A 22924-nucleotide genomic window follows, 5' to 3' on the forward strand; every position below is an offset into this window, starting at 1 on the left:
GTTTGAGCAACCCCCCCCCCCTTGGATGTAGAGATTACTAAAGATAAAAAAGTACATCAGCTTAAAAAAACACCCATGAGGGCACCTGGGTGGCTCAGTGGGTTAAAGCCTCTGCCTTCAGCTCAGGTCATGATCTCAGGGTCCTGGGATCGAGCCCCACATCGGGCTCTCTGCTCTGCAGGGAGCCTGCTTCCTCCTCTCTCTCTCTCTGCCTGCCTCTCTGCCTACTTGTGATCTCTGTCTGTCAAATAAATAAATAAAATCTTTAAAAAAAAAAACACCCATGACCATGTAGGCCACTTGGCTGGCTCAGTCGGTAGAGCTTGCGACTCTTGATCTCAGGGTTGTGAGTTCAAAGCCCACATGAGGTGCTGAGATTAGTTAAAAATAAAATCTTCAACAAAATGTAAATGAAATAGAAGTAACAACGGTAGAAAACCCCTTTAATAGGCCTCCTGTTTGTCAGGCACTTTGCTAACACGTAGTCATTTTGTTCTGCCAACAGCCCATAATGAGATGGGTTCCATTATTATCTCTAATTTGCAGCTGAGGAAATAGACGCAGAGAGAGGTCGAAGAGCTTGCAAAGCATCACACAGCTTGTAAGCGCTGAAGCCACATCAGCCCTAGGCCCGCCAGAGAGACTTCTCCTTAGCCACTGTGGCACACTAATATGTGTGCTAAGCTAACACAGGGGGCCTCGGAGAGAATAGAGCCCTGCCCCACAACGCAAATGAAATAGCTAGCTGAATGCGACGCAGCTTTTTCATTTCCTCATTTGACAAGCTCTGACTTTTGAGAGGGCTTAAGGTCTTTGAGCAGTGAGGAACAGATTATTCCAAGCTGTTCCTGTGATTGGACTCGCTGATTGTTAAATACTGATGTGCACCCCTCTTGGGGATCCTCTAGGAGATGCTTAATTTCTGAATGACAACATGAGCATTTCATTCTGTATTGGCTGCTACACAGGAAATGGAGCGAGCAAAAGCCAGCTGATTTCCAGAGAGGCAGAAAGCTCAAAAGTCACAACTGAGAGTCATTTCGTCCTTGGATTCTATGGCATTCTTTCATCGAAGTACCCAAAATCAGCCGTGCCAGGCCGTTCTGGCACGTGCAGCTCTGGAGGACATGAACTCTGGAGAGGAGAGCAGTTGGTGCTTGGAAATGGGCTGGAAACTGACCTCGAGGATTGTGGTCCTTGGCTGTGCTTTGCTAGGATTTCAGAGTCTCTCAACGTAGAGTAGTAAAATTGAGCCCAACTCTCATATTTGAAATTACCTTACCTTATCGAAGTCATCACCTGTGAAACTCGTTGGGTTTTTGTTGCAATAATAGCACTAATTGAAGCTTACTAAGTCCAGGCAATCTGTCAAACCAAACTTGAAGTATCTTATCTCATTGTCACCTTGCAACCTTTTAAGAGAAGTATTATCACCCACATTTTATGGTTCAGGAGGCCCAGAAAGGCAAGGCCTGCCCAAGTCCACACACCCATGAAGAGACAGAGCCTGGAGGCAAACAGGGTCTCCTGAGTCTGTTGCTTTCCCTTTTCCCTGCTTAGTTACGCTTTTTGTTTTATTGCAAAATGCATTTCCATTGATTCTCTGGTAGATAAAGAAAATAAGAAGTAGGATTTTATTAAGTTGAATGACGTGAAACGGCTGCTTTTGCAGGTCAAAATGGTAAATAAAATATTGGCAATTTCATGAATTCAGTCTAATAATTCATAACTGGCCCATTGGTGAATTTTCTTTTTCATATCTTGAACATGCTAATGGACAGATACGCACAAAACTATGCATTGCTGTTAAGTTTTGAAAACACAAGCGTCCCTTAACGTTGTTAAGGGACCCTAAGACCACCTTCCTCCATGTAAACTTTACAGAAAAGGAAGTTTCCACGGAAAGCAGGGCTACTGAGTAAAACCTCTGTTGTTTGTTGGCCAACATGTGGGCAGAGAAAGTATAGGTCTCTTGGGGAGGGGATGGGACCTGTCTGTGACGGGATGCTTCATGTTTTTAGTGTCTCTCATTTCCACATAGCAAATCCTTGCGTTATTTAAAGTATTGAATGTTACTTCTCAATATCTCTTGACTTCATTATCCTATAGGGTCATTATAATGTAAATACACACACTCTGTGTCTGTGTGTGTGTCTGTGTGTGTGTACATATACAGAGTTCATTTAATGTTGATTAAGAAAACCACTATTTTAAAACAGTATATTTCTCTCTCTTCCTTCTTACTGATACCAAGGTAGCCTAAAACAGGCCTTTACAATAATACAATAGAGGACTGAAGTTTTTTAAAAGGGAAGAAATTCTGACACATACTGTAACATGGATGAATCTTGGGGACAGTATGCTAAAATAAACCAGTCACAAGATAGTAAATATTGTATGGTTTTACTGCTGTGAGGTATCTAGAATAGTCACATGCATAGAAAGCAGGATGGTGGTTGCCAGGGGCATGGGGGAAGGGAAAGACAGGTACTTATTGTTCAATGAGTAGACAGTTTCAGTTTTGTAAGATACAGAAATTCCAGAGATTGGTCACATGACTATGAGACTGTACACTTAAAAATGGTTAAAATGGAAATTCTATGTTACGTGTATTTTACTACAGTGTTCATAAAAGATTGAAGTCCAGCTTTATCAAGATTTCTTATTAGCACATGGGAAGGAGTGTGACTCGTCTATGAAAATTATTTTAGAATGCAAAAGTAATGGGGCATCTGGGTGGCTCAGTTGGTTTTGCGTCTGCCTCTGTCCCTGTTCATGATCTCGAGGTCCTGGGACTGAGTCCTGCATTGGGCTCCCTGCTTGGTGGGGAGTCTGCTTCTCCCTTTCCCTCTGCCCCTTCTCTTACTCTAAATAAATAAATAAATAAATAAATAAATAAATAAAATCTTTTTAAAAATGCAAAATTAAAGACAGCCATTAATTCCTCTTTTAAAGTAGTCCTTGAAGACTACAGGGCTCTCTGAATAGAAAAAGCTAGCTGACAATTTTTCATTTAATGCCAGATTGACTACATTTTACCAACAAGCGTCTACAGTTTGAATGCAGTGGTTGTATGTTCCTTCCAGAATAAACAAGTGTGAAACGGTAAAAACATATTGACAGTGGTTTACTTTTATCAGTTTAATGGCCTAAGGCAGCGTTTCATACTGTTAGATGGCTTTTAAAAGCACAGCAACCTGAATCCATGACTTTTTATCCTTCCCTCTATGCCCCAAAACCTTAATCCGTAGTTTCGTGCAAATAGGGACCAAATTTATAACTTACATTAGCTTCAATGCTGCTAACTGCACGTGCACCATAGGTATTTGTTTTTGTTTTTGTTTTGTTCTGCTGTTGTTGAGGTGACAGGAAGTTAAGCCTTTGTTCTTAAAACAGAGAGGAATCAAGAATATTTCGTGCAACGATTTGGCAACACTTAAGTCTTACCGTGAATATCGTGAATACCGTGCAAATGGGTGCTCAGTGAACAAAGGCACAGGTGGAAAGGGCGAGAGCTTAAGGGAAGTCACAGGTATTTTACAAGAATAAGGTAATTATTATGTGTCAAAATTAAGGAGCTCAGAAAGTTAAATGCAATGGAAAAAAGAGCACAAACCTGGTATCCATAATTAAGAAGCTTCAAGATCAAAGAGTCTAAATAAGGCTTAAAAGCCTTCAAGGTAAACTTCTTAGGTCAGGACTATGGAATAGCTACTTTGTTTTAATTATTCTGTATTTAATTCCATGTATTTAATGTAAATACTGCATATTTATTATGGAGATACCTCCCTAGAGGTGGGCAGACTGGCTGTCCGTGAAAATCACGAGGCAAATTTTCTATAGTTACCCTCTTGTGCCTTTGAAAGACTTTGATTTGTGCTATTCTTTCTTTCTGTAAAACGTATTTCATGTGCTTGTGACCTTGTCCTTTTATTACTTCATTTTATTACTAGTCAATAACCATGAGTGATTAAAATTGTCTTTTCAATTGATCAGTTTTAAATAATGCATTAGCCATGACTACTCATTGAGTTAGCTCATAAATCATTTCAAGTTGTGATCAGCTCCTTATCAAACAAACAGGGGTTAATTTCTCTCCTCGTAAGAAATCCAGAGGATTATGGCAATTGATATCTGCTGAGCCTCATCAGTTGTTGTCAGACTACTGTCTGGGTCAGTGTGCCTCAGAATTCCTGGTCCAAAACCTCTTTACATTCTTAAAAATTCTTGAGGATCCCCAAAGAGCTTTTGTTTATGTGGTTTATATCTATTGATATTTACCATAGAAGAGAACTTACACATTTAAAAAATTATTTATTCGCTCATTTGAAAATAATGATAAGCCCATTACATGTTGACATGTTTTATGAAAAAACAAAACAAAACAAACTATGCTTTCAAAATAAAAAGAAAATCAGTGAGAAGATTAGTGTTTTGCGGGACGCCTGGGTGGCTCAGTTGGTTGAGCAGCTGCCTTCGGCACAGGTCATGATCCCAGCGTCCTGGGATCGAGTCCCACATCGGACTCCTTGCTTGGTGGGGAGCCTGCTTCTCCCTCTGCCTCTGCCTGCCATTCTGTCTGCCTGTGCTCGCTCTCTCTCCCTCTCTCGCTCTGACAAATAAATAAAATCTTAAAAAAAAAAAAAGATTAGTGTTTTGCGAATCTCTTTAATCTTTGGCTTAATAAAGAACAAGTATAGACTCTCCAGTCTTCTTCTGAAATCAATCTGTTGGGCCATGGTCATTTGTTGGAGGATCGAGGGAATTCTGGTCTCACACAGATAGGAGATGACCTTGAGGACCCCTGAAAGGACCTGAAGGATCCCGAGGTCCCTGGGCCACACTTTGAGAATCACTGGATTGGATGATTCTTTTTCTTCATGTTTGTTGACTCCTGCTAAAAAGATGACTATTATACCTCTGATCACTGTTTTCAAAGCAGCCCGAAGAAGGTAAAGTACAGGGATTTCTCATAAGGCATTTCCTCTTGGTAGATTTCCCCTCATCTCGCTAATCATACTTGGGTAACAAACTATAAAGAGACCAATCGTTAACCAAGGCGAGTGAAAAGATCATGAGTGATTTAGAATTGGGGCTACCCCAAGACTAGGGTAGGATTTACCATTCCTGGGGTTAAGAGCTCTGCCTCTGTTTTGGGTTACCAGATTTAGCAGATAAAAGTACAGGAGGTCCTACTAAACTTGAATTTCAGAAGTCAGAGTACTGGCTTCAGGAGAGCTGTCCCTGTGAGATGGGCCTGCTGCTGGGGTTGACACAGGGGATGCAAGGAGCAGGAACCTTGAGGACAGAGCTCTTTTCTGGGCTCCAATGATCCAGGGGTGCAGAGAGAGCCGCTGTACTAAAGGGAGGGAGCCACATGGCGAGGGCAGGGCAACTGAGCAGAAACCAAGGGGAGAGGCTGGTTTGGGCTGTTCAGAATGTTTGAGGAACTCTAGAGGACTCCATAGAGAGGCTTGCCCCCAGTTTCTAAGTGCTGAAGGGGTCCAAGGCAGAGGAAGAGAGGAAAAATAATGTCTCCCTATCCACATGCCTCCTTTCCAATCACTCTCCTTTCTAGGTCAGAAGCATCTGTATTTGCATTATCTAATGTTGAATTTACATTCACATATCTGCAGACTTTAACTGAAATTCTCAGTACTAATTCATACCTCAATAAGATCGTAGTGAGAAACAAAACCAAATGAACCACAATGCTTTTGGGGTTTTGTTTTTCTTTTAAAGCAAATCCTTTCCCTAGGCAACAACCAAATGACAAAATAAATTCTTTTGACACTATTTACTGATTGGCTTACGTAAATCATTACCAACTTAAAGAAATGGGCAGGAAGCTATTGTAAGAAAGCTTTGATAGGAAAAGGAAAACAAGGATTATGTCCCCAGAGATTGAATTTGTCTGTGGAAATAAGACACCATCCATGACAAAGTATTAAATCTCTCTCTCCCTTTTTTTTTTTGTTTCAACTAACATCTCTGAGAGCCCAAAGACTCACTCATTTATTCACTCAACAGTTATGGTGTCCTTCTCTATGCCAGGCCCTGTCCTGGTGGTGATACGAATATGAAGGGGATGCAGAAAGAAATAACTAACAGCCACAAAAAAACTAATAATAATTCTAAGATATTTTAATAGACGAATGAAAGAAAACATTCCTTGTCAAGCACCATATGAATGAAATGCTCTGTATCCAGGATCACATTTGATGGCAGGTGTATGAGGTCGGCACTATCCTTACCTTCACTTAGTAGATGAGAACATTGAGCTCAGGGAGGTTAAAAGATTTGCCCAAGTCAGTAAGTGGAAGAACCGGCATTCCAATTGGTGACTGCTGGCAGGTTGAGGAAAGCTTTCAGTGAGTAGATGACCCTTGAAAAGCAGTTAGGTGTTTCCCGGTTGGAAAGATGGAGGGAATGGGGTGAAAGGATGGGTCAGTCCTGGAAAGAGAAGAACAGGCAAGAGGAGGGGAGAGGGGAAACAGGGAGCGATTCTGAGGGAGCAGAGCCTGGCTGGGCATTTGGTGTGGGGAGTGGGAGAGAAGTCTAGCAAAAGATGGAGGGTTGGATGTGGGGGAGGAGAAGGGCTTGAGAATCTTACTGAGGAATGGCGGGTTTGTTTCCCTCAGAGGGACTTAGGCAAGAGAGTGACAGAAGCAGATTTGCATTTCAGAAAAATGACTCTGGCAGCAGTTCGATTACAGAGAGGCAGGAAATGATTTGTCTCCCTGGCTCAGGAGAGCAGGAAAGTAATGCCACTCCTGAGAATATAGCCTAGAGAGCCTCTCCAGTATCTGTGCAAAGAGACCAGCGCCGCACTGTTTGCAGCAGCACGATTCCTAAACGTCCTTCAACAGAGAATAAATAAATAAATTGTGGTATCATCACAGAATGTGTACCATATGGTAGTTAAAGTGAATGAATTAGGGCAACACATGTCAACAGGAAGAAAAAACAAAATGGTATGAAAGAAGTGAGTTGCAGAGGGAATATATAGCAGGAGGTCTTTCATAAAGTTTAAAAACCTACAAAGCAATGCGCTAAACTGTTTACCAATGCATAAATATCTAGAGAAAGCACAAGACACACATGATAATAGCAAATTCATGACAGTGCGCTGGGGAAGGAGGCACTTGGGATGGGGGCAGGCCAGTCAAGGTGGGCTTAAATATCTTTATCTATAGCTGTATTTATAGATATATCTGTAGCTGGATATCTTCATTTCTTTAAAACAAAATGGCAAATAAGACAGTGGTAAGTGATCTAGGAAAGATGTTAGGGTTCGAAGCTGATGGCCAAGAAAAAATTCTTGAGACATCTTTGGTGCAAAAAAGGTGATTTTATTAAAGCATGGGGACAAGACCCGTGGGCAGAAACCTGCACTGGGGTCATGAGGAGTGGTCCATTATAAACTTCCAAGTTGGGAGGGGGTCTGGGATAGCGTAAGTCTCTAAGGAATTTTGGAAGCAAGGTTTCCAGGACCTTGAGCAGACTAGCTATTGGTGGGAAAAGGTCATTTATTACCGTCTAATAAAACCTTAGTCATGAGACCCTTCAGATGTATATTGGTGGGCCGTATGCTTGGGGGTTTTGAGATAAAGGAAGTTTCCAAAGGAATTTTTATACGTTAAAGTAGACTTACAGGATGGTGGAGGCGGGGTGGGGGAGAGGATGGCTCAGGCTAGGATTGCCTTTTGCCCTTATTAACATCAAGGCAGTTGAGTCCCAAGAGGAATGTCACTCTGCCTGTTTCAAGAACTTGTCAGTGGGCTGTAGGTAGTAAGGAAATTTAACAATTTTTCTTCTGTCTTTGTATCCCACATCATTAGGGATTTGATAAAACCAGTAGAACACACTTGTTTGTTCTCTGGACTCAGTTGTATATTTGACATATAACATTAGAAACATTTAAGCTTAGATCCAAATCATACACCTTCTTCCACAAAAAGAAAGAAGGGAAATGGAAAGCAACAGGATAGCCCAGAGAAAGGGGGCAGGGAGGCAGACCACTGCACTGTCCAGGCAAGAGGTGATGGGACATTCAGTGACACAGTGGCCGTGAGAATGGAGAGGCCATGAGAAGTAGGTGATTATTGGTTGTGGGGAGTGGGAGAAAGAGTAGAAGCCAAATGACTCCTTGCTGCTGGCTTGCATTACTGAGTGGGTGGTGGGGCCGATTGCCAAGGGAATGTAGAAGAAACAACAGGTTTGGTTGGGGTGTGGTGTATGGACATCTGTTTCAGGCAAGTTCAATCAGAGCCTCTTCTTCCGGGAAGAAATGTCTAATATGCTATTGGATATTCAGGTCAGGAGTTTAAGGTCTGTGGCAGAAATACAAAATTGGTTGTCGCCAGCATTTGGGGAAAACCATGAGAATAAATAACGCGACTATAAGTTTCATCAGAGGACTAAACATAGACGTATAATATGGATAACACTAAAAATAGATTTTAAATGAAGATGAGCTCAGATATGAGACATATGATGTTTAAGTAAAATATGAAACCAGACTTTTACTTATAGTATTTCCAACTTTTAAAAGAAAGTAGTAATCTGCCTTTGACAAATTATATGTCTAAGAGCCAGAGTATGTGTTGTCTGTCTTAACCCCTCATCACCGTGACAAGAAACTTAATAACAATCCTTGAAAAGTCTATGGTCTCTCTGCTGGGTGGTTTGGAATCAGCAAAAAGGCATCGCTAAATTACCAATGGGAAACTGACCCGCTGTTGGTAACCAACTAATGCTCAGAATCACCCAGGGAACCTGCAAAAACAGCGCAGATTCCAGACCAATTGAACTAGAACCCCGGGGCAGAGGCCTGGGAATCAGCATTTCAAAAAGTCCTACAGGTCAGGCTGGTCCTAGCCAAGCTCAGTAGATACAGTATCAGCTTCTGGACAGCTGTCCTCTGATGTAGTGGGGACTGTCCACCTCCATTTGACTACTAATCCTCCCCTGGGACCTTGGGCAGGTGACTTAACCTCTTTATGTCTCAGTGGCCTCTTCCCTACAATGGGGATTAAGATAGCACCTACTCTTAGGGGAGTTGTAAGGACTAAATGAATTAATTTATACCATGTACTACAATACTATCTGGCAAAACAGTGTAAACATGTAAGAAAAGAGAGTTTCTATAATTATTACTGTTATTAACATCTCTGACAAGGATACTGGGACACTATTGTTACGACTATTTTTGCTAACTAAATATCCTAGTAATATTTTTAAAGAGAATAAAATTTTACACTTGAGTCCTTTGTACTGTCTTTGCCTCCCCCATCTTCCCCGCCTCTTGAAATAGTTGTCTTGTGTCTTTTATTTCTCTGGCACAGGAAATTTATCCTGAAGCTATTGGAAACATGAAGGCATATTTTATGCATGAACTAGTCTATGAGAGTTCTGGCATTCGATAGAGAATTGATTGGTATTCAAATGGCTCTTATTATTATCCAGGTCCTTCAGCAGACCCTGGGGATATTTGGGGTTTCTGGCGGTTTCAGAGGAAGTTTTTCCATGGTTAAGAAATTTACTGTAAAGCAAATTTTGTTTGTTAGACTTCACATCCATGCATGCCCTGAAGACTTAATTATATGGACTTCCTGAGGTAGATGTATCGTATCACAGCCACCTTTTCAAAGGGAACACTCCTGAATTATTGTAGTGCATATAGATTCCTAATGCATGAAAGATGAAAAAAACCCACATGTGTCTCATAGACATACTATTTACCAATCATCTTGCTAATTATCTCATACTAACCATACACCTTGGGTATATTTTATGAATAATACAGACTCATTTTTAAAAAATTATGTAAGTTTCAGGTATACAGCATTCAGCATAATAATATTCATATTATTCAGCACAATAATATTCAGCATAATAATAACAATACAGCATTTGTGTATACTACAAAATGGTCAGCCCGCAAAATCTAGCTACCATCCATCACCCTACCATAAGGATCCCCTTACCCCTTTGTCCAACTACCAATCTGTTCTTTGTATCAGTGAGTTTGTTTTATTTTGTTCTGTTTGTTCATTTTCATTGTTTTTTAGATTCCACATGTGAGTGAAATCATACAGTATTTGTGTTTCTCCTTCTGATTTTTTCCTTGTAGCATACTACCCTTAAGCTCCATTCATGTTGTTGCAAATGTTGAGATCTCATTCTTTTTTTATGTCTGGTATTATTTGTGTGTGTGTGTGTGTGTGTGTGTGTGTGTGTGTAGTTTCCATACCTTGGCTATTGTAAAGGATGTTGCAGTGAACATAGGGACGCATATATCTTTTTGAATTCGTGTTTTCATATTCTTTGGATAAATCCTCATTAGTGGAATAGCTGGATCATACAGTTCTATTTGGAATTTTTTAGAGGATATCCAGTTTTCCACAGTGACTACACCAGTTTACAATCCCACCGATAGTCTACAAGTGTTTCTTTTTCTCTAAATCTTCTCCAACACTCGTTATTTCTTATCTTTTTGATAATAACCATTTGAATAGGTGAGAGGTGTTAATTCATTATGGTTTTTTTTTAAAAAGATTTTATTTCTTTATTTGACACAGAATAGAGTGAGCACAAGTGGGTAGAGGGGCAGGGCAGAGGCAGAGAGAGAAGCAGACTCCCTGATGAGCAAGGACCCCGATGTGGGACTCGATCCCAGAACCCTGGGATCATGACCTGAGCTGAAGGCAGACACTTAACGGACTAAGCCACCCAGGTGCCCCCTTTGTTGTGGTTTTGATTTGCATTTCCCTAATCATCAGCGATGTTGAACATCTCTTCACGTGCATGTTGGCCATCTGTAGGTCTCTTTTCCTTTTCTTTCTTGTTTTGTTTTGATTTGTTTTTGTCTTGTTTTGTTTTTCCCCATGCCCACCTGCAGCTGACTCACCTCTCTTATATATATCTTCTTTGGAAAAATATCTATTCAGATCTTCTGCCCATTTTTTAGTTAGTTATTTGGTATTGGTTGCTGTATTGATTCATTTTGATAGTATTCCTCTACATTGAAAGTTACTCAGTAGTTTTAATTTCCTGAGAAGTTAATGATTCTAAGATTTTTGCCTATTAAGTGGTTAATTATTTCTAAATCATTACTAATGTACATTTAGAGAGCTCCATAAAAATGTAGCCAAGTAAGAGAGTGCATGAAATGATGCAATGTTAACATTTCAACACATGAAAAAAATGCTCAGAAGGACAAATTAAAACCATAAGGAAACACCACTAAATACTACGAGAATGACTAAAATCAGGAACACTGATAATACCAAGTGGTGACAGGGAGGTGGAGAAATTAGAGTTCATATACAAAGGGAATGTGAAATGGTATAGCCACTTTGGAAGCAACTTGAGCATTTCTTCTTTTCTTTTCTTTTTTTTCCCTTTCTTTTTCTTTTTAGAGGCATGAGCCAGAGAGATAGAAAGGGAGAGAGAGAATCTTAGACAGGGTTCAATCTCACAACCCAGAGATCATAACCTGAACCAAAATCAAGAGCTGGACACTTTTTTTTTTAAAGATTTTATCTATCTATTATCTGTCTGTCTATCTATCTATCAGAATGAGAGAAAGAGAGAGAGAACACAAGCGGGGGGTAGGGGGCGGGTGGCACGTAGATGGGGAAGCAGGCTCCTGCTGAGGAAGAAGCCTGATGCGGGACTTGTTCCTTGAACCCTGGGATCATGACCTGAGCTGAAGGTAGATGCTTAACCAGTTATTAAGCCACCCAGGTGTCCCAAGAGTTGGACACTTAACCAACTAAGCCACCCAAGGTGCCCTGCAGTTTGACCACTTCTAAACTTGAACATACACCACTATTTGACTCAGCAATCCCACTTTTATGTATTTACCCAAAAGAAATGAAAATCCATGTTCCCACAAAAACCTTTATGCAAATATTTATAGCAGCTTTATTCATAATTGTCCCAAACTGGGCATGACCCAAATGTCCTCCAGTGTAACCGGATAAGTACTTTGTGGCATAGCCATATGTGGGAAGCTGAATAATGGCATGCCCGAGGATATCCATGTCCTAAAACCTGGAACCTCTGGATGTTGCCTCATATGGCAAAAAGAAAGCAGATATGACCAAGTATCTTGAGATGGGGGGAATCCACGTGCGTCCTCGTAAGAGAAAGGCGAAGGGAGATTCGACTCCAGATCTACACAAGAGGAGGCACTGCAACCATAAAGCTGGAGATTGGAGTGATGTGGCCATAGAGCAAGTTTTCTGGCCACCACCTAGGGCCAGAAAAAGCCAGGAAGGGCTATTTCCCTGAAGTGTCCAAAGGCCCTGCCACCCCCTTGATTCAGACCCAGTGATACTGATTTCAGACTTCTGGCCTCCAGAGCTATGAGAGAGTACATTGTCTTAAGCCATCAAGTCTGTGGGAATTTGTTACAGCAGCCATAGGAAACTAATACGCCACACAATGCAATGCTACTTAGTGATAACAAGGAATGAGCTATTGATCACACAATGTATATTGTGTGCATATCACACAATGTAAGTTTCAAATGCATTGTGCTCAGTGAAAGAAACCACTCAGAAGGCTATATGATGTCATTTATATAAAGTTCTTATAAAGTTCTTGAGAAGGCAAAACTAGAGGGACTGAGAAAAGCTCAGTAGTTGTCAGGGGTTGGGAGGGGTCGATTGTAAAAGGGCTGCATAAGGGAGTTTTTTGGGATTATGGAACTGCTCTGAATCTTGACTGTGGTGGTGGTTATGTACTCTATTTGTCAAAACTCATAGAACTGTATACTGAAGAGGGTAAAGTTTACTGTGCGTGAATTCTAAAATAAAATTTAAAAAAGAATTCAAGCTTCAGCAGCTGAGAAAAATGTCAAAGTGCTAATTTTAAAGATCACATAACACAAGTCCTTGTCCTAAGAGGCATTGGTTTTCAGCTCAGACCTCAATCAGAAAACTTCCCTTTCCACTAAAAGAGAGCTTAACCCTTTGGTAGTTGGTAGTATGGGAACACAGAAGATTGGAACTGAGAGCATATTCTTTAGGTGACTGACCAGAGAATGCAGGGAATTCATTCTAGAGAGAAAAGAAGCTTCTCGGCTGGGAGAATAGAGAGAAGTAGCATTCCTAGGTAATAGAGGTCTGCATCTGTATGGCGTATTGTAGGGAATTAACTCCTTCAAGAAGGGTCCTTCAGGTGAATTTTAAATAACCACACCAACGAAAGATTGAGTTTTTCTGCAAAAGGCCCAAGATATAAGAAAGTGACAACATACTGTTGATCTGAGTGGTTCAAGACAGAAGGGGCACAGTGGAGCTGGGGCAACACAGGGGCGCCTGGGGGCCTCCGTCAGATAAGTGAATCCCTTCAGCTCAGGCCATGATCCCAGGGTCCTGGGATTGAGTCCCGCATCGGTGTCCCCACTCAGTGGGGAGTCTGCTTCTCCCTCTGCATGCTGCTCCCCTTGCTCATGCTCTCTCTCTTACTCTGTCAAATAAATAAGTAGAATGTTAAAAAAAAAAAAAAAAGGAAAGAACTGGGGCAGTGCAAAATGAAAAGTCAGACTGGAGCAGACTCTTCTCCGTGCTGTGATCCTTGTTAAGGGTTTCCACTCAGCGGGGAATTGGGTGTTTGTAGTCAGTATCCTCCTTGACACGCTGGTAAGGGGCAAGTGCGGTCATGCTGGAGGGCAGTGTGCTCCTTCCTGAGCTGGTTCCATCATTGTCAACTATTCTTCCCTTGCTCTCACAAAGGTTCAAGTTGAAACTCCCTTGGGGCGCCTGGGTGGTTCAGGCAGTGAAGCGTCTGCCTTTGGCTCAGGTCATATCCCAGAGTCCTGGGATCAAGTCCTGCATCCGGTCCCCTGCTCAGCAGGGAGTCTGCTTCTCCCTCTCCCTCTGCCTGCCTCTCTGCCTGCTTGTTTTCTCTCTCTCTCTCTGACAAATAAGTAAAATCTTAAAAAATAAATAAATAAAGTTGAAGCTCCCTTTTAGGTATGGTTGCCCATAAAGAGTTATTAATGAGAAGCAAGAAAATGGGGGAGTTTTGAAATATTGTAAATACTCCCTCTCTGGCCTCTGGGGTCCAAAAACTTAAGCTGTATAAAACGCAGCATCTTGTTTTTCAGTCAATGACATGACTGTGGACACGCAATCCAGACAGAACAGGGCAGCGGAGAGGTCTAGGGGTGCAACGGTGCCATTTCATTCTATCCTGGTCTCTGCTGAAGCTTGCTATCACCTGGTGGCAGTTTACTGACGTTGCCGGAAATAATTCTGGGGCCTGTGGCCGTCTGAGTCTTCCAGGACAGCAGGAAAGATTCCAGGAATCTCTGCTGGTTGGCAGTTGTCTTGATGGCCTGCTCTGGGGAGACTGAGCCAAGAATATACTGTACCCCCCAGGGAGTCACTTTCAACCTCTGTACTTCTTTTTTTTTTTTTTAAGATTTTATTTATTTTTTATTTGAGAGAGAGAAATCACAAGTAGGCAGAGAGGCAGGCAGAGAGAGAAGAAGGGAAGCAGGCTCTCTGCTCAGCAGGGAGCCTGATGCGGGACTCGATCCCAGGACCCTGAGATCATGACCTGAGCCGAAGGCAGCGGCTTAACCCACTGAGCCACCCAGGCACCCATCAACCTCTGTACTTCTTAAGGCTGGAACTGTCTGCCATTTCCCTGCCTGACCTAGCCCTCATTCCCATATTTCTCTGCAGAAGAATTTTAATTGGCCCCTGTTTGGGAAACAATTTTCAAAGGATTATGGAAGCCAATTGGCAATTGCATTATGTTTGAATTCATCTCATTGAGGGATGTGTTATCATTGTTCTGTTTTATTTTGTTTTGTTTTACAGTAAACGGGATTAATTCATTATATTTGTCAGTAACTAGAAAGCTGGCCAATTATCTGTTAAGCCAGTCCTAGTTGGTGAAGAAAAAAATGCTGTTATCTTAAAATGTGGTGAACCTAAGCCTGCTTGCTCTCAGATCCCTTCCTCAGATTTCTGCTCTGCCGGCCTATTTCCTAGGTCCTTGTATCAATGAGATTCCAGTGGAGTTTGCCAACAGGAGGCAGAATAATGATCCTCTGAAGATATCCACTCTTTAATTTCCAGAACCTGTGAAAATGTTAAAATGTGACATGGCAAAAGGGGCTTTGTAGATGTGATTCGGATTATGGACCTGAGATAGGGAGATTGTCCTGGATTATCCAAGTGGACTCACTCTAACCATATGAGCCCTTAAAAAGAGAACCTTTTCTTACTGGGAATGAGAGAAATGAGTCAGAAGGGGAAGTCTGTGAGATTGAAGCATGAGAATGACTTGATCTGCCATTGCTGGCTTCGAAGACAGAGGAAGAGGGCCACGACAAGCAATGTCGACAGCCTCTAGAGATTAAAAATCACCCCTGTTTGACATCCGGCAAAGAAACAGGGACATCAATCCTATACCCGCATGGAGCTGAATTCTGCCAACAACGTGACTGAGCATGGAACCAGATTCTTCTTCAGAACTTCCAAAATCAACTGCAGCACTGCGTGCCCCTTTACTTCAGCCTTGTGAGATTAAACAGAAGACCCAGCTAAGCCATACTTCCTTGGACTTCTGACCTACAGAACTGAGGCCCCTGGGTTCTGTAATATCAGTTCTTCCTATTGTCCCTCCAACCTGAAAGTCCTAAGACCTTTGTGCTGTTGCAAATATCGGGGGTAATTTATATTTCTTGCTGGTCTTCTCAGCCTCTTCCATCTCCTGGGTTACCAGTTCACCCGTAGAGAGTTCCATCTGCTTTAAATACTTCGAGTGGTTTGAGTGTCCTGATTTGACTCTGTATGACAAGTATAGGATAATTCAGCTTTTTGGTAGTGATTGGAAGGGAGGGTACGATCATTTATTCATTCATTCAACAAACATGCACTGAGAATCTATACTATGTATATCATTGGTGAACAGGGAAGACAAGGTCCTTGACTTCAGTGAATTTCACACTGCAGTCCAGCAGACAGAGTTTTAATTAGTAACAAAAGTAAAGCATTAGCATTGTGACAAAAATCAAGTATCTATAAGAACATAAAATGAGGAGTTCTTAAACTGACCTAGGAACTAGGGAAGGATTCTATAAAGAAGAGATATTTAATGAGAAGATTGCATAGGGTTCTCCAGAAAGTATGCGCAATAAAGTTGGGAAAAGGGTCTGCTGGAGAACAGGAGTAAAATAGCCCTGTTTTATTCTGCTGGAAATTTAATCAACAAAAAACTATAGGAACTAATAAGCAATTACAGCAAAGTGTCAGGGTACAAAGTTAATATACAAAAGTCAATTGTTTTCCTATATATGAGCAAGAAACAATGTAATCTGGAAAATAAAATGTTATCATTTATGTAAGCACCCCCAAAAAGGAAATACTCAGGTATAAATCTAACAAAATTCGTATAAAATATTTATGAGGAAAACTACAAAACTAATGAAAAATATCAAAGAAGAACTAAATAAATGTTTCATGTTCATGGGTAGGAAAACTCAATATTGTCAAGAGGTCAATTCTTCCCAACTTGATCCACAGATACAGTGCAATTCCAATAAAAATCCCAGCAAGTTATTCATGGATATAGACAAGCTAATTGAAAGTTTATATGTAGAAACAAAAGACCCAGAATAGACAACACAATATTGGAAGTGAACAAAAATGGAGGACTGAAACTGCCCAACTTCAAGATTTATGATAAAGCTATCATAGTAATTATGATAAAGCTATAGTAATCAAGATAGTATGTTGTTAAAAGAATAGACAAATAGATGAATGGAACAGGAGAGCCCAGTAACAGGACCATGTAAATATAATCAACTGATCTTTGCCAAAGGAGCAAAGGCAATATAATGGAGCAAAGGTAGTCTTTTCAACACGCTAGAGCAGCTAGACACATACATGCAAAAAAAAAAAAAAAAAAAGAATCTAGACACAGATCTTATATCCTTTACAAAAATTAACACAAAAATTTATATCCTTTACAAAATTAACACTAAATGTAAAATGCAAAGCTCTGAAATTCCTGTAAGATAATATAGGAGGAAACCTAGACAATCTTAGGTGATGATACTTTTTAGATACAACACCAAAGGCATGATCCATGAAGGAAATAACTGATAAGCTAGACTTCATGAAAATTAAAAACTTCTATTCAGTGAAAGACACTATTAAGAGAATGAGAAAACAAGCCACAAACTAGTAGACAATATTTTCAAAAGATACATCGACAAAGGACTGTTATTTGCAACATAGAAAGAACTCTTAAAACTCAACAAGATAACAAGCAACTCAATTTAAAAATGGGCAAAAGGTCTTAACAGACACTTCACCAAAGATGATATGCAGATGGTAACTAAGCACAAGAAAAGATGTCCACATTGTATGTCATTAGAGAATTGGACACTGAAATGAAATATGAATACATACCTATGACCATGGCCCAAATGCAAAACACTGGTGACACTAAATGCTGGTGAGGATGTGGAGCAGTGGGAATTCCCATTCATTACTGGTAGGAATGCAAAATAATATAAACACTTTGGGAGACAGGTTGGCAGTTTCTTACAAAACTAAACATTCTCTTTTATGATCCAAATATCGTACTCCTTGGTATTCACCCAAATGAATCAAACCCTTATGTCTACACAAAAACCTGCACATGAGTGTTTATAGCAGTTTTACTCATAATTGCCCAAACTTGGAAGCCATCAAGGTAGATAAATAAACTGGTACATATAGACAATGAGATATTATTCAGTGTTGAAAAGAAATGAGCTGTCAAGCCATGAAGAGTGATGGAGGAAAATTAAATGTATATTACTAAGTGAAAGAAGACACTTGGAAAAGGCTACATAATGTATGATTCCAACTATATGACATTCTGGAAAATGCAAAACTATGGAGACAGTAATATGATTAGTGGTCACCAAGGATTAGTGGGGGGTGGGGGGGTTAAATAGGCCAAGCACAGAGGATTTTTAGGGTGGTGAAACTATTTTGTATGATATCACAATGGTAGATACATGTCATCATACATTTGTCAAAACCCATAAAATGCACAACACCAAGAGTGAATGTAATGTAGACTCGTATAAATCTAAACTATAAACTTTGAATGAAAATAACATGTCTGTGTAGATTCATCACTTGTAAAAAATGTGTCACTGTGGTGAAGGTTGTCGAGAATGGGGCAGTTTGTGCATAGGTGGGGGGGCAGGAGGTATATGGAAATTCTCTGTACTTTTGCTCAATTTTGTTGTGAACCTAAAGAAAACTGCTCTAAAAAATAAAGTATATTAATTTAAAAGACCCTCTTTGCTATTTTAGTGAAGAGCCAAGTTAAGTCCCATCTTTGACAGCTTTCCTGGCCAGTCTACCTGCTCTCAGAGCAATCCATTCTGGAACCACACTGTTGTTTGACCTTATTTGACTGGATACCAGAGCAGATGTCTTAAGCGGCATCTTTTTCACGCATTTTTGAGAAGTGCATAAAGTGAAAAATGATTTTTTTTTTTTTTTTGCTAAATCAAATAGATAATGTACCCAACAGGTACCTTTATCAATTTAACACAGGATTGTGAATCCAACAATTCAACTTCTAATAACTTATTGTGAGAAAATAATCATTTAAAGAAATTCAACACAGGACAACCCTTTCGGGTCCCCTCCCTCCTCGGGAGCTTTGTACTATATCTATGCTATCGCTCAATAAACCTTGTTTCGCTGCTCACCACTCTGTCTGGTCTACCCCTTCATTCTTTGAAGTGGTGTGACCAAGAACCACAGGCACTGACAGAGAGAAAATCCTGGAACACCCATGCTTTAATAAAACCATCATTTTGCACCTAAATAAATTAATTAATAAGGAAGTCCAACATAGCATTGTTTAGAATAGTAAAAATAAAATGCAATTTAAATATTTACCAGTGCAGAATCAGTTATAAAAAACAAAAGGCATATATGCTTTTTAATAGTGAAAAATGTTGATGCAGATCTATATTTATTGACAGGGAAAGATGCCCACAGCATTTATTGCAAGAAAGTAGCAGGTTATAAAACCATATGCATATCTGTGTGTATTCCCACACAGTATCCCTAGGTGGTAGGTTTTGGAACGTATGCCAGTTATCAATTTATTGCTTTTCTGCTTCACATTCATACTTCATTCCTCATTCTGCAAAAATGGCGATGAGCCCCTATATATTTTCCTTTGCCAGCAGATACCTATGTTAAACTTTACCAGTATAGGGAGCTTGCTTTGTGGACAGAAGGGAGTTTCCTCCCTTGTTCCAGTGTACTGCTTTGGCAGGCTCGTGTCTCCAGAAAATTCCCCAACACACATACCCAACCTCTCCAGTGGTTTTGCAATTGAATGCTTCTGGAGCGACTCCTCCCTCTGATTAGCTCTCCCCAGCACCCTAGAGAGTAGATTTTGAGCCAGTTTGGACCACACAGCAACACAGTAACTTCCCTGCTGACCCAGGTTGACCACAACCTGCCCAACAAATCCTCTCCTCTGCTCTTGGTGGAGAGGGTCCTCCGACCCTCTATCTCAGGTCTTGGGGTTGGGGCTGCCCCTCATATCTACCCTTCTTATATTCTTTAGAGCTCTCTTTGTTTCCTACTGGCTGACTCCTTATTCCTCCAATCCCCTGCCATAGTTAAGAATTCTTTATATTAAACTTTCCCCGTTCAAAAAAAAAAAAAAGAAAGAAAGAAAGAAAGAAAAAGAAAAAGCCAGAACACAAAAGCAAACCCTAGATAAAATTACCTGTAACTGTACTCTTTCTGTGATAACTACCATTTACACCTTGATGTATACACTCTAAACCTTTTCTCTTATACAAATGTGTATGCATGTATTATATGTGTATGTATATACTTATAAAATACATATCTCTGTGTCCACATATAGTATTTAAAACAAAAGGTAAAGCACATTGTATGGGTTATTTTATAAAATTTCTTTTATTGTGTGACATTTTCTGTATCAATATTGACAATGGTTCCATTGGGATATCTATCTATCTATCTATCTATATACCTTAAATTTGTTAAAATTTCCCCCTTGTCTGGGACATTTAGGCTCCTTTCCATCTTATATTACAAATGATGCTCCAATGAACAACTTCATGTCAGATATCTCTTGTTTATTCCACCAGATCCACTTTCTACTTTTTTCCATCCTTTTCTCAGCTCTGCTCTCCTTCAGGGAATAAATTAACTGGTTCTTTTGCCCTCTGGTTTCCAGTGTGGTTCAGCCAACACAAGGTCCTGCAGGAGATTGGAGACAAGGACAAGACTGAGATCAGGGTATTAGTCCCTGGTTCCCCACTTCTGAGGTCTTCTAGAGCTGGCTCTGCTCCTCGACTGAAGGTCACCATTCTCAACATGGCCAATCCTTTCTTCCCCTTTCTCAGAACCGATCCTTCCTTTGTCCTTTTTCCTCTGCACCTCCTCAAGCCCTGGGTACCTGCACCATCCCCTGTGGTTTTCCTACAGCCCCTCCATTTCTTGGTAAGTGAACCCCACGTGAATTACCCTGGTTTGAGTGTGCCAGGTGTTCTCTTCCTAATACAACCTTTAAAACTAAATCTTTGTGTATGTCTTTCATTATATTCTTCAAGTAAATTTCTAGATGGAGAATTTGCTAGGACATTGAGTATACCTGTTGGTTTTTTTTTGTTTGTTTGTTTTGTTTGTTTGTTTTTCTGCAAAAAAGCTTTATTTCCATTGGGTGTGTGGTTTGGGAGAGGGCTCCAGGGTGGTTAAAAAGCTGCCTGTGGCTGCAGGGAGAGACTGGGGCAGAAGGCCTGACATCAGGGGGTGGCCAGAGAGGCCCCTTAAAGGCTGCTGGGCTTCAGGGTTGTGCTTGAGGGTGAGTCTTTGGATGCGATCCTAACCTAGCCCAGCTGGGGGCAGCTAAGCTGCGAAGGTGAGTCAGGTGGTCCCCATCTTTTTGATGCATTTCAACTCTTCAACCAGGAAGTGGTTCTCCAGGAAGTCAGAGAGATGGGGGTCTACGCAAGCAGAACTCAGGGCACGAAGCTCCAGAAAGGCCTGGTTCCAGTTCTTCTCCAAAACCAAGGTGGCTTCCATGGCATCCAGGGCTTTATCACCACTCCAACTGGGAAGGTTTCTGCACGTCTTGGATGAGGGCATGGTTACTGCGCGGGTTTGGCATCTTCCAGAGATGTTCAGTACCCTCCAGCTTCTCCTCAGCCAGCTTGAGGAAGAAGGGGCCCACGTCATCCACAGTTACATCCTCATGGTTGAAATAGGAACCCAGAGAGAGGTAGGTGTCGGAGGCTGGCAGAGGCATGTTGACCAGGCAGCTGATGGTGGTGGCCTCCATATGAGTGGAATAATTCTCATGAATCTGGGAGCTCATGGTGGATCCATAATAAGGAGCTAAACTCAAAATAGGGTGCTGGCTGGTCCCAGAGGCAGAGGTTAGCTGAGATGATGACTCCCAAGGTTGTGACTGGAGGAAAGTTTGGAGGTTGGTTGAAGACTGGTAGAAGGGATGTCCCTGGGTTGTTCCATCCAAACATTGTTGAGGCAAAAGACAGATCCCTGGGACCTCCCAGTACACTGCCTGAGTAAACCTGTTTTTAAGCTGTGTGAAACATGTTTTGTTGTTCAGTTTAGTTAGAATGTTTATAATCTTGGTGGTGTAAGAGGTCACCTTATAAAAAAATATGTAATCTAAACTCTGGGTTCAACCAGATGAGAATATACCTAAAGATTTAATAAGGATAAAGAAATTGGCAAGGAATACAGCCCACTGTTTACCCTGGTCCCTGAGAAGTTCTAGAGACCCCTAAATCTTTCTGAGCTTTTTAATAAGCCCATTTTGTGAAGGAGTTATTACTAGGATCCAACTAGAAAGTGAACTAAAGAAAGAAATCTAAACAGTTGATGCTGGTTTACTGAGTAGAATAAATAAGCCTTCCACATGGTAGCTGTTATCTGGGTTTCTGAGAACTCATTCATCCAATTTCTAACACAGGTGACCAAAATTTGTCTTCATGTTTCAACGTGAGACCCAGTTCTCATGATGATGATTTCTTATACCGGAGCCCTTCTAAGATAATTTAAAACAAGTGTGGCAGATATGACTGTTTAAAAAACTCAAGGCACAAGAAATACTCCATCTTTTACAGGGTGAACCCTATGAAACTGATGTTTTGTGAGTTAAAAATTGTCAAATATCAGCAATTTCATATGCTTTACCCTAGTACTTTTCTCTAAATCAATTTAATTCTATTTTGCGCCTTCGTCTTGCCATGCTGGCTAGAAAGATAACCTTAGCTGTTTGCAGGACTCCTCTCCACCGACTCTTCATCTACCCCTGTCCTTTCTCCAACCTCCTCCCCTGCTTGAAAATATGTCAGACTTTCTGGGTGAATAAGGAGTCGGGGGGAGGAGGAGAGCATCTGTTCAAGTCAATGCTGTATCTTCCATGTTCTCTGTCTGCCTCTGTTCATCCTAGGCTATAATGGGAGCATGGGAATCGAGAAGCTGCCTAGGGATCTGGCTGGGCAAACTGGTCAGCAGTTTCTTCTCTGAGGTCTTACTGTTCCCATAGTTGCAGAGCTGTAAGTAAAAAGGAGTTTCCAGATGATCATGCCGAGGCTTACCACAAAGGAAATGGATCACTGTCCACAGTCCCTGGAACATCATAGGTACTCAGTAAATATTGATCGAAAGAATAAATAAATGACTGAAATTGCCAACCTAAGCAGACCAAGCAGAGTGAGCAGAAAAAGAGCAACAGCAAACGCATACAGGACTCTTCACCTGACAGGCATTGTTCCAGTCGCTTTGCATAAATTAACTCCGTTCTTTTTTTTTTTTTTTTTAAGATTTAAAAAAAAAATTATTTGACAGAGATCGCAAGTAGG

At 40.9% G+C, this 22924-nt stretch overlaps 1 pseudogene; it reads right to left on the reverse strand.

Moving 5' to 3' along the window:
* Positions 1-20741: 20741 nt before the first annotated feature.
* LOC125104522 (ferritin light chain-like) lies at positions 20742-21408 on the reverse strand (annotated as a pseudogene).
* Between the last annotated feature and the right edge of the window lie 1516 nt (positions 21409-22924).

The sequence above is a fragment of the Lutra lutra genome, chromosome 7, assembly GCF_902655055.1.
Source record: "Lutra lutra chromosome 7, mLutLut1.2, whole genome shotgun sequence".
NCBI classification, from domain to species: Eukaryota; Metazoa; Chordata; class Mammalia; order Carnivora; family Mustelidae; genus Lutra; species Lutra lutra.